Genomic DNA, 12,355 nt, shown 5'->3' with positions numbered 1-12,355 from the left:
AGTTGTGAGTCACTGCACCCGAGGCCCTTCTTTGTCTACAATCCCAATGGGCAACTTTTACACTGATGTTTTTTTTTTCCTGCCTCTTTCCTCCTCCTGCAAATATGAAATTTGTGGAAGTATTTGGAATTTCCAAATAGCTATTTAAAAAGAAAATGCTGTAAAGTCAATACTTTAGTCTCATCAAATTGAAATTAACTTTAGAAAATGGACAAGATTCCCACTCCCCCCCACCAAAGGATAACCTAGTTAGCTAGACTCAAGAGAAGAATGATAATTCTATGGTCCAAAACACATTTACTTGCCAATGAAGAGCTTCTGAATTATATTGGAGGAAATGAATTTGACAGTAGCATTGTTTTAAGGAAGAAAATACTCCATTAGTGACATTTGGCATTTTCTCACAACACCAACAATGTTTTCAGATGAAGACTCCCCGCTCCCCAATGATTCTGCTAATAGGAAAGGATAGATTAAATTGCCCACATTCCTTTATATGCAAACTCAATATATCAGCCCCAATAGGCTACTATAAACATTAAACTTTTATGCCTTAACTTCACCAACCAGAATCAACCCATCTGACTTGCATGTCCTGGGAGAAACTGCAGTTTGCCACTGACAGTACAGCCTTTCTCAAGTTACTATTAACTATCATCAGCCTTGTTTGATTGCAATTATATGCAAATCTAATCAACAAAAGAATCCCCCCTAACTCCAAAGAGGCATTGTATTATTTTACTAGATTTCCATGCTGCTCCAATTGTCAACTTGTGTGTTAATCTATTTTGCAGCAATACTTTGCACTGGTCAACCATCAAGTTTCTTACCATCAGGTAAGAAAGTTAAAATACCTGGGAAGGATGTAAGGGGAGAAAGAATTTGGCTAGTATTATTGTGAGCTCTGCAGCAGATTAGCCAATTGCTTTAAGAATCTGCAGACATGTAAATTGGGTCCTATCAGATACAGACATGACGTAAGGTATTATCAAATGTGTTCTCCACCTACCAAGAGAAATGTGTACCTTGCAAATATTAAAACAGTTCTGATGTTAACAGATGGGTTTTATGATATTCACACTAGAGGGTTGTTTTTGTTTTTTTGCTTCCTATTAGCAAACTTTGGAGACCTCTAAATCAGGACTATACCAGCTGCTCAGCTCACAGCCTTTTGCTTTATACAAACCATTGTGTCTGAAGGCTACCACTTAAAATAGGCATTAGTAATGTAATGCCTACAGGGGTGCGATGGCTCAATGTCTAAGACGCTGAACTTGTCGATCAGAAAGGTTGGCAGTTCGATGGTTCAAATCCCTAGAGCCGCATAACGAAGTGAGCTCCTGTTACTTGTCCCAGCTTCTGCCAACCTAGCAGTTCGAAAGCATGTAAAATGCAAGTAGAAAAATAGGAACCATCTTTGGTGGGAAGGTAACAGCGTTCTGTGTGCCTTCAGCATTTAGTCATGCCGGCCACATGACCACGGAGACATCTTTGGCTTTGGCTTTGAAATGGAGATGAGCACTGCCCCCTAGAGTCAGGAACGACTAGCTCATATGTGCGAGGGGAACCTTTACCTTTTTAATGTAATGCCTATGAATGAATTTGAAGGGACACTCAATAAACTCATTTTCATAAAATCTTTTGTTTAAATGCATAGTATTTGCTGACATTGACAAATCTATTACTGTGTAAGTGTTCTGGCCTGATTTCTAACATGGTGTAACGATGTGTGAGAAAGACTTTGGGAGACTGGGTGAAAAGATGCTGCCAAGGGAACAGTTAGATAAAAGACAGAAAAGCTGGGTAGTAGGTGGGGTAAGAGGCTCGGAAGAGATCCTCCCAGTTTTCCTGGGCTATAAAGAAAAAGTGGAGGAGTGGAGAATTTAATTTCAAACTTGCACAATTCTCTCAGTGTAGCTTTATAATAAAGGAGAAATAGCTCATCTGGTTGTGGTTCCTGTTTGGTTTGTCCTGCAAGGTTGACACAGGGTTCAGCAAAAGTGCTAAAAATTCACCAAATTTAGCAATTGCCTGAATTATTTTTATTTTACATCCACACCCTAAACCACAGACTGAAAATCATCAGACTGTATAACCCAGCAAAATTATATGCCATCAAGTCATTTTCAACTCTTTGCAGCCATGTAAATAGGAAAAAAATCAATAAAATTATTAAAAAAAATAAACTCATACTAAATTGTGTTCTGACATGATGTGAAGTTATGTTGTGTTTAACCATACAGCTGGTCCTCAACTTACAACCATTCATTGATGGCCCATTTGAAGTGACAATAGCACTGAAAAAGGTGACTTAGGAATGTTTTTCAGACTTATGGATGTTGCAACATTCTTGTGGTCACATGAGCAAAATTTGGACACTTGTCAACTGGCATGTATTTATGATGATCGCAGTGTCCTGCAGTCATGTGACCAGTTTTTGCAATCTTCTGAGAAGCAAAGTCAATGGGGAAGCCAGATTCACTTAACAACTGTGTTACTAATTTAACTACAGTGATTCATTTAACAACCATGGCAGGAAAAGTTGTATAATGGGGAAAATTCATTTAACAGCTGTCTTACGTAGCAACAGAAAATCTGGACTCAACTGTGGTCATAAGTCAAGGACTACTGTTATCAGTGCTGGGTTTCCAATTTTTTTACTACTGGTTTGCTCATGTGCGCACGGAATGATGGCCTAGTGGGTGGGTGGAGCCTCCCGCCGTCACTACTACTGGTTCGCCCAATCCGGGCCGAACCGGGAGCAACCCACCTCTGACTGGTATGCAATTGTGAAGCTAAATCACAGGTAATGTTTAAATCAACCAAGCTGACTCTGCATTAATACAATACATGAACTGTGGTGCTTAGAATAATACAACTTCCTCAGGCTTTGTTTTGTTTTGTTTCACCCACCAAGGGGAACAAGTCATCTCTAATCATTCCCCACCTAGTTCCTTATAATTATCTAGGCATAATTCACAATCAGACTCACTCAAACAAGTGAAATTATGAAGAAATGAGGTTGAGTAATACAGCTGACTGCAAGTTAACCTTGAAACTTCTTTTAAATCAAAGGTCACTCTGTGTGTTTCTGTGTGTGTGTGTGTGTGTGTGTGTGTGTGTGTGTGTGTGAGAGAGAGAGAGAGAGAGAGAGAGAGAGAGATTGAGATTGAGATTAAAGGTACTGAGTGTAGATTAATGAGAAAAAAATGAATTTCAACCACTGTAGAATCAGGCTGCAGGATAACAAAACTGAATATTTTCTTAATACACATTTGGCTTTAGTAGCAGATGTCATTTTCTCTGCAACAATAAGGAAGTATAAGTTTCTCCTAGGATTATTTCTTTGTAATCCCCAGTCTGGTCTGCAACCCTGGTATTGCCCATCTACAGTCTTAACCAGGCTCAATCTTGTTTAGATTCCAAATCTAGAATTCTCTGCCAGGGCTTGTCATCTGCTGAAGCAAGAGAAGCGAAGGTAACTGAACGTGATGGTGAGAAAAACCTACCAACCTTTCATAAATGCAATGCACTGTACATCAGTAGCTGCATGCCACAAAGGAAAGCGTAAGAATTATTCGTATAGCAACACAAATGAAGCAATTAGTAAATTTGTTTCTCATATTCACACCCCAAAACTAAATGGTGGCCTTTCAGCTCCAGCGGTCCTTGGAGGAAGCCAGTTATCTTGATCCATTCCAGTCTGGCTTCAGGCTGGGCTACAGCACAGAAACCGCTTTGGTCGCATTGACCGATGATCTCTGGAGAGCCAGGGATGGAGGCCACGCCTCCATCCTGGTACTCCTTGACCTCTCTGCGGCTTTCGATACCATCGACCATGGTATCCTTCTGCGACGACTGCGGGAGGTGGGGGTGGGAGGCACTGTTTTACGGTGGTTCTCCTCTTACCTCTCGGACAGGTCGCAGTCGGTGTTAGTCGGAGGGCAGAGATCGACCCCTAGGCCCCTAACATATGGGGTGCCGCAGGGTTCGGTCCTATCCCCCCTACTTTTCAATATCTACATGAAACCGCTGGGCGAGATCATTCGACGGCACAGGATAAAATACCACCAGTACGCGGACGATACACAGTTGTATCTGTCCGCCCCGTGCCAACTCAATGAAGCGATGGACGTGATGAGCCAGGGCCTTGAGGCTGTTAGAGGCTGGATGGGGGTTAACAAGCTTGTTCTCAATCCAGATAAGACCGAGTGGCTGCTGTGCTTCCCTCCCAATAATTGGTCAAGTGTTCCATCTCTCAGGCTGGGTGGTCAAATACTACGCCCCTCAGATAGGGTCCGCAACTTGGGAGTCCTCCTGGACCCACAGCTGACTTTTGAACACCATTTGTCAGCTGTGACCAGGGGGGCATTTGCCCAGGTTCGCCTGGTACACCAGTTGCGTCCCTACCTGAACCGGGAGGCTCTCACAACAGTCACTCGTGCCCTTGTGACCTCTAGGCTGGAGTACTGCAATGTGCTCTACATGGGGCTGCCCTTGAAGAGTATTCGGCGACTTCAGCTGGTCCAGAATGCAGCCGCGCGAGCGATCGTGGGTGCACCTCGTTTCACCCATGTAACACCTATCCTCCGCGAGCTGCACTGGCTGCCTGTTGATCTCTGGGTGCGCTTCAAGGTGCTTGTTGTCACCTTCAAAGCCCTTCATGGTATTGGATCTGGGTACTTGAGAGACCGCCTACTGCCAATTACCTCCACTAGGCCAATAAGATCCCATAGATTAGGCCTCCTCCGAATCCCATCAGCCGGTCAATGTCGACTGGCAACTACCTGGAGGAGAGCCTTCTCGGTGGCTGCTCCGACCCTATGGAACGAACTCCCCGTGGAGATTCGTACCCTCACCACCCTCCAGACCTTCCGCATAGCCCTTAAAACCTGGCTGTCCCGACAGGTCTGGGGCTAAAGACTTTAACCCCACCCGAATAGTATGACTGTTGCGCTTTTAATGATGTAATGTCTTATGTGTGTATTTTGTTTTGTTCTTCCCTCCCCCTGGATTGTGAGCCGCCCTGAGTCCCCTCAGGGAAAAGGGCGGCATATAAATAAAGTAAAATCCTAAATCCTAAATCCTAAATAAGACGTGGATTGCATTCCAAGGTACCTGAAGCATACCAGTGGTTAAGCTGACTAAAAAACTCTGTTCTTTTTACTTTTTCTCATCAAACACTGAAGTACGTAATTAAGACCATGAATATCAGTTACCATATCAGTTATCACATACTTTGGGTGTTAATAGTGAAAGTCCATATGTCAAATATACAAATAGGCCCAAGTAAACTGGCCATGTCCCCATGTGACTTCACCGTGAATTCTTTTCTGTTTTCATAGGAAAACAAATGGCTTCAAGAGAGACAATAAATTCATGCTGCTATCACTTGGTATTGAAGATTTGGCTAGTCCTGTGTTTGTTTTAGAGACATATGGTAATTGTCAGTACTCCCAGCTGCTTCCAAAATTTCTCAATACTTACTTTCTCTCACCTGGGATTAAATATCTAATGCACAAGACAATTCTGCGCACACTCAGGAATAAGTCCCATTGAACTCTGTAGACTTTACTTCAATAGCAGTTTAATCTAGATTCTTCTTTGAATATGTAAAAGATGCAACAATTACATGTCAAGTAAATCTAATAAGGTCCTTCGCATTATTTAATAATATCCAGAAAGATAGTGATGTGAAACTGCTGGAGCAAAAACAATCTTGTGGCATTCTAAAGATTAGTTTACACAAAAATAAATTTGGTAGTCTTTAAAGTAACACTTTTGTTTCCTCCACTGGCAAAAAATGGGATAAGTCTGAACACTTTTAAGTCCAAGAATCAAGTTCAAAGAAAGTAAGAATATATAATTCTGTCTGGTAAAAGGAAATAAAAATATAGCCAATTAAAAAAAAAAAACACAATGCTTGCAAGTAGCTAATTAGCTCTGGGGAGTTGGGGGTGGGGGTATATTTAACCTGACTTTCCCTCTTGGTAAACTAGCTCCTACACTATTTGCAAATAACATATGTTGTTACCTCTTAGGGAGCTTTGAAAAATGCGATATACCCTGTCACCTTCACTCTGAAATAATAATGACCAATTCTACAGCTTTTTCATGATGCATAGATCACTTTTTAAATGCCAGACAAAACCACACTGAACAATTTGCTATTAAATTGTGGCCTGAAAAAGACTGCCAGGAGCATCTACATGTATCAAATAATGCTCCAAAACAGGGTATTCATTTTTCATTGACACTGAACAAGAATCCTTGTAGGAGAGCATTATCTTAGAGTTTAAAAATCACCTGAATCAAATGGGCATGTTTTATATTTCAAAATATACAAGCATTAGAAGCACTCAAATACAGCTTGGGCCACATTATTTCTATTTATAATGATTTTCAAACCTGATTTAATTTATCCCCGACATATTTTTGCCTGCTTGTTTTAAATATCAAAACCTGTAATTATGAAAATATGTTTTCAAAGGATAAGCATTTAAAAGCAAGTAAAAATTTCAACATACAATATTTGGTTATAATTTACAATTTAGTTCACACATCATGTACTATAATTGATTTTCGACTAGTGTTTCTCAACCTTAGCCATTGTAAAATATATGGACTTAAAATTCCAGTCAACATAAAGAAAATGGTAAGGCTGGGAAACATTATTTTAGACCAATAATGCTAGAGAGGAGGTCATTGTATTTTCTCATTGTGGAATGCGCTATATTTTGTAACTTTGGCAAAAAGTTTCTCCTGAATAGGAGGCGGTACAACAACATATGTGGTTGAAGTGATAATAAGAACTACAGTCCCTTGATTGCTATTAGAAAGAACAGGAGCTTCCTGTATTGTATAAATGTGGTGTACGTCTAGGTTTTGTGTATGTGTGTTTTACATGTTTGTTAATAAAAAATAAAAAATAATTTAAAAAAAAGAACTACAGTTCCTTCTCTTTACACCCATCCCAGATTATTACTATTATTCAGAGTTTCTTTTCCCCCAGACTGGATTTCCACTGGACAGAGGTTGCCCCTTCTTCCCCAGAATGCCTTCACATGAGAATTTTAGATAATATACCAAATTCTCATGATATATTAACTATGCCTGGTCTATTTTATTTATTCTTGACTCCTGAAAATAATAATTTCCAGTTCTCTATAAATCCCCAAATTATATTAAATGTCTCCAAAGATACTGTTTTATGAATTATCACAACCCAATCCTTCAGAAAACAGTCTCCAAACAAAAGGGCTTCTACAATCAGGGGTAATATATTAGCTACTTAGATTGCAATCAATAAACTTGTTCTCGGGAATAAACTGTGCCGAATTCAGGGCAATTTACTTGTGAATAGACTTGCATAGATTATGAGGCAAAAACCTAGCTAGTCTTCTACAGTTCCAATATTATTTAGCATGAACTTTCCTTTTCATTTTAATATATTTCGGGAAGTGCTATATAGTGTTTCATTAGGTTTTCATCTCTAGAAACAATTTAATAGTACTCACCAATCAATCCCTGCTGTCAATCACACACAAAAAGATATCTCATCCCATACCTTTTTCTTTGAATAGGCTATGATAGAAGCACCCAAAGACACAAAGCTATGATTGGTCAGGCATTCAGTGATCAATGGAATGAATAAGTCCTTCTTGTCACACTTCTCCCATGCAAGTACAGAGGAAATGACGGGAAAATCTCACCTCCTAAATTTTTGCTGGTCAGGTAAGTGTTAATTTCATGGGGCGGGGAACGGCCAACTTTACTAGCTTCTGGCTGTACTAAATTCTTCCTTTTATCCCCTTCTCACCCAGAAACCTTTAAAGCACACCACAAGCCTGTGCAAGCCAGCTCCACCCTTTGGACTTTGCATCTCGAAAAATTAAACAAAGCAAAAGAATTATGGCCTATTCATTCATTATCTAACAACACTGACCCTTTTTTCCTCCAGTATTTAGACCCGTTCCTTTAAAAAGAACTGGAAAATTATAGCCATTGTTTAGCTTTGTTTGGGGATACACCCTTACCTCTATAAATTAGTTTATGATTTAGCACAATTGGACAGGGAAGCAGAGATGCCCTTGCAGTTCCCATATAAAAGTGTAATGTTCCTATATCAGCCACCCACATGTCCTTTCTTCTATCTTTAGTACCTAAGTGCTACAGTAGGGCTAATAAAGGAATAGTCTAAAGATATACAGAGAACCTTGTAGCCACTCAAAATTTCCCATTGTCTATCACCCGGCCGCCATTACAACAATGCTGTTCTGGTAAAGTTTACCATTAGGCATTAATTACATGTTATATTTAGGTTCAGGGTAGCCCCCCTCCACCTCCCCACCCTTCAGAGTTAGCAATTTAGCATCCTTAGCCAGCCTTTATAACATGTCATTTTGGGATGCTAAACTAAAGGAGAATAACTGATTTCAAAAAGGCAATGTACAGTAGGCCCTTATGAAAAAAGTTTTTTTTTCCTTTTTATTGTTTATAAGTCTTGATGCATTATATTTTTTTCAAAACTATACTTATACAGTATTTCTGTTTTATAGTATTATCTATTGCTTAGATAAAGCAGAGTACTAGAAATAGAGAAGAAAAGAAGTACTTTATCAGTATTAATTACAATTTAGGAATGTATATTAAAGGTGTGCAATTTGATTTTTTTTTCATACAAAGTTAAGGTTTGGAAGAAGAAAAAGATGATTATCTCAAAGTGTTATATGCATTGTAGGTTTTGGTTTTGAGCAGAACATTGAAGTCTATACACACAGATACACACAAGGTTAAGAAAAACAGATCAGCAAATTATATTTAAGAATAAAGCACCAGAAGGACACAATTTAAACCAAGTTTCCCAAGTCCCAACCATTGGGAGACAATGGCATCATGGCTAATGCATGTAGTTCTCGACTTACAACCACAATTGAGCCCCAAAATTCTGTTTTTAAGTAGGTTTTGCCCCATTTTACAACTTTTCTTACCAGTTAAGTGAATCACTGCAGTTGATAAGTTAGCAACCCAGTTGTGAGCAACCCAGTTGTTAGCAACCCAGTTGTTAGCAACCCAGTTGTTAAGTGAATCTGGCTTCCCCGTTGACTTTGGTTGTCAAAAGGTCACAAAAGGCGATCACACGACCTTGGGAGACAGCAACGGTCATAAATATGAACCAGTTTGCCAAGCATCTGAACTTTGATCACATGATCACTGGGAATGCCGCAAAGGTTGAAAAACGGTCATAAGTCACATTTTTCAGTGTCATTGTAATTTTGGTCATTAAATGAACTGTTGTAAACCAAGGACTACCTTCATTAAGGTTGCTGGTTGTACAAAGGCAAGTTGCTTAATTCCATTAAGTAAATCAGTAACTAATCAGTTATAACAGTCTATCCAGGCACAGAGTCTCACTGAAAAGTTCAGCCTCTCCACCAAATCCAAACTAGAATACTGCATCCAGTTTTGGTCACCATGCTATAAAAAAGATGTGTAGACTCTAGAAAGAGTGCAGAGAAGAGCAACAAAGCTGATTAGGGGACTGGAGACTAAAACATATGATGAACGATTGCAGGAACTGGGCATGTCTAGTCTAGTGAAGAGAAGGACCAAGGGAGACAGGATATCAGGCTTCCAATATATGAGGGGCTGCCACAGAGAGGAGGGGGTCAAGCTATTTTTCCAAAGCACCTGAAGGACAGACAAGGAATAATGGATGGAAACTGACCAAGGAGAGATTCAACCTAGAAATAAGGAGGAATTTTCCTGACAGTGAGAGCAATCAACCAATGGAACAGAAGTTGCCTTCAGAAGTTGTGGGGGCTTTATCACTGGAAACTTTCAAGAAGAGACTGGACTGCCATCTGTCAGAAATGGTGTAGAGTCTCCTACTTGGCCAGGGGGGGTTGGACTAGATGACCTACAAGATCCCTTACAACTCTGTTAATCTGTTCAAAATACACCGTAAAAGTGGGGTCCTCTTTCTGGTATTTCCATCCAGCAGCTCTCAGGGAACCTGCCGTGATAGTACAGGCATGAAAAACGTATCTCTTGACGATCCCACCAAACCCCAATTTAGTAATTTTGTAAACGGGGAGGGGGGGGGGAAATAAAATCCTATCAAAATAGGAGAAAATCAATTTCGGGGGGGAAAACAGAGACTTAGAAATGTCTCAAGTCCGCTAAACCTTAAGTTTCATTCATTCTTAGTTGCAACCGCCCATGTGAGTCCCGCTTCGGTCGGTTCTGAACTCTTCTGCGAGTGGGCGGGGCCCTTTAATTCCTCTCCGGGACGCAGCCACAGGATCCGCTTGCACGTGTTCCCCTCAGAAAAAGGCTTACTTTCCCCTTCCCCACGAACGATACAAACGTGAAATTGACAACTCACAGAACAAGCCCACCGAGGCTGTTAATCAGACACTTAATTTCAGGAAAAGGGTTTCGGGTTTCCCCATGGCAGGCAGGACTATATAACTCCCTCTCCAAGGCGACGTGGTTATTTGCATAGCCGAAGGCTGGGACCTCTTTGCGCATTTTCTTCCTTTTTTTCCTCCCCCCAGAAAGCATTCTTCGAGCTGAGGCAGGTGTTTCAAAACCTGAAGCTGAGCAAAGAAGCCAAGCAAGCTTAAAACTACTAGTCCCTGCATGCTAGAGAAAAGGAAAATGGTCTCGCCAGTGCAAAATGGATTCTGGGAGTTGTAGTGCTAATATTTCCGGGCTGTTCTTTCAAGGAAATACTACAAAGGACACATAACTCATTAATGCTTAGGTCGAAAGCGATGGGTGCTTTGAGGGGGTTGGCTTGTACAATGGCTTCATGGCAACATTTCATATTATCAGAGTGAAAAGACTATTACTGATTAAAAAGGAGACTTTTAAAAAAAACAAAATCTGCAGACATTATTCTCAGGAGTGACAGACTTTTAAAAATGTCTGGTATTTTAATTTAATGGATCTTTTCAAGATACAACCATCAAGCCATTAGTTGTAAGTAAATAGATTAATTTAATCTTTAAAAGCCCAATGCTTTGCTCTTATAGATTGTATACTTACAGAATCACAGGGCTGGAAGGGAGTTTGGAGGTCTTCTGATCTAGTAGAGTAGAAGTTGTTTCTTTTGTTACCACATTTCTTTCCCACTCTCGTGTTGCAAGAAACTTTTGAAAGAGAAACACAGGCAGTATGCTGATGAAGATGCTCTTTTTTTAGTTGACACTGTAGGAAGTTAGCACCCACCCCTCTCCTAGAAAAATGAAATATTTTAGGAAATATTAAAAGGGCAGAATATTTCCCCTAAAAGGGAGGCAGAAATTCAGGCCTCCCCCCCCCACCCTTGGGAGGGCCTGGGCCAGTCTGTTCTACATAACAAAGATCTACCTCCTTCAGGCAGAGCCTGAATCCTGAAGCCCTTTCATTACATCATCACCTAGCAAGAGTCAATCAAGCTTGGGACTCAAGGCAGCTTACAGAGTTGGCCCTGCTTGGCCCCTTCTGACAACCAATCAGAATACAAGCTCAAATTCAAAAACCCAGAGGAGGCATAACATGCAGGCACTCTCAGCATCTCTCCCCATTTTTGCCCAGCATCTCAAGCCATGTAGTCCTGTCCATCATCAATAAACCTTCTTTCCAAGCAACGTCCATGAATCCAGTGTCTTTTTCTCCACTTGGAACTGAACCCAGAAGGATTGTTCTTCCAACAGCACTATGACAAAACCTTCCCCATCACATCCCCATCTCTCTATGGAGGGGTAAGATGGGGCAGTTTAATTCAGAGCAATTATCCCTTTGGGTTTAGACCGGGGTGTCAAACCTAGGGAACTTTAAGATTTGTGGACTTCAACTCCCAGAATTCCCCAGCCAGCCAATTCTGGCAGTTGAAGTTCACAAGTTTTAAAGTTGCCAAGGTTGGACACCTCTCCTGATTTAGACCTATCAGGATATAAGGTTCAATAATCTCTCAATAATCTCTCTCCTAGGCTGCTGGAGATTTTCCATCTGGTGCCAGGGCTCCCCTTTAACCCACTTCATTATATTGTAATGGATGGGAAAGCTCCATTGATAAGAGTAACCCCATCTCTCATGAAGCCTCCTTCAGTTCCATAGCCAAAGCTGTACTTCTTACTCTCTGCTCGGCATTAGGCTGCTCCATTCCTCTGAAGCACCCTGAAATTTAGTACTATAAGTACTCTACTGTCTGTACAAAATATTTTTTTATTTGGTATCAGTGGTGCTGTTCAGCCGTTTCTATCGGGTGAACCAGTAGCAGCAGCGGCGGGAGGCTCCAACCATCCCCCAAACATCATCACGGACACTCTGCGCATACGCAGAAGGTTCTGCACATGCACAGAAGCTC

At 40.8% G+C, this 12,355-nt stretch overlaps 1 protein-coding gene across 2 annotated transcripts in view; it reads right to left on the bottom strand.

Annotated features, from left to right (window-relative positions):
• The window catches only part of TBXAS1 (thromboxane A synthase 1), a 298,523-nt gene that overhangs the window by 270,710 nt on the left and 15,458 nt on the right, over nt 1–12,355 (bottom strand). Inside the window, exon 2 of one of the 2 annotated variants that reach the window (XM_087723026.1) lies at nt 11,053–11,156. The gene's annotated coding sequence lies outside the window, so the exon portion shown is untranslated. Of the gene's footprint in view, nt 1–7,712; nt 7,732–11,052; nt 11,157–12,355 lie in introns of those variants that run through there. The other variant, XM_087723027.1, reaches the window with a different exon arrangement.

Source organism: Thamnophis sirtalis, unplaced genomic scaffold, assembly GCF_051295495.1.
Source record: "Thamnophis sirtalis isolate CommonGarterSnake01/CBP01778 unplaced genomic scaffold, rThaSir2_p1.2 scaffold_9, whole genome shotgun sequence".
Lineage (NCBI taxonomy): Eukaryota > Metazoa > Chordata > Lepidosauria > Squamata > Natricidae > Thamnophis > Thamnophis sirtalis.
Note: the sequence above shows the minus strand (reverse complement) of the source record. Positions and strands in the feature narration are given on the sequence as shown.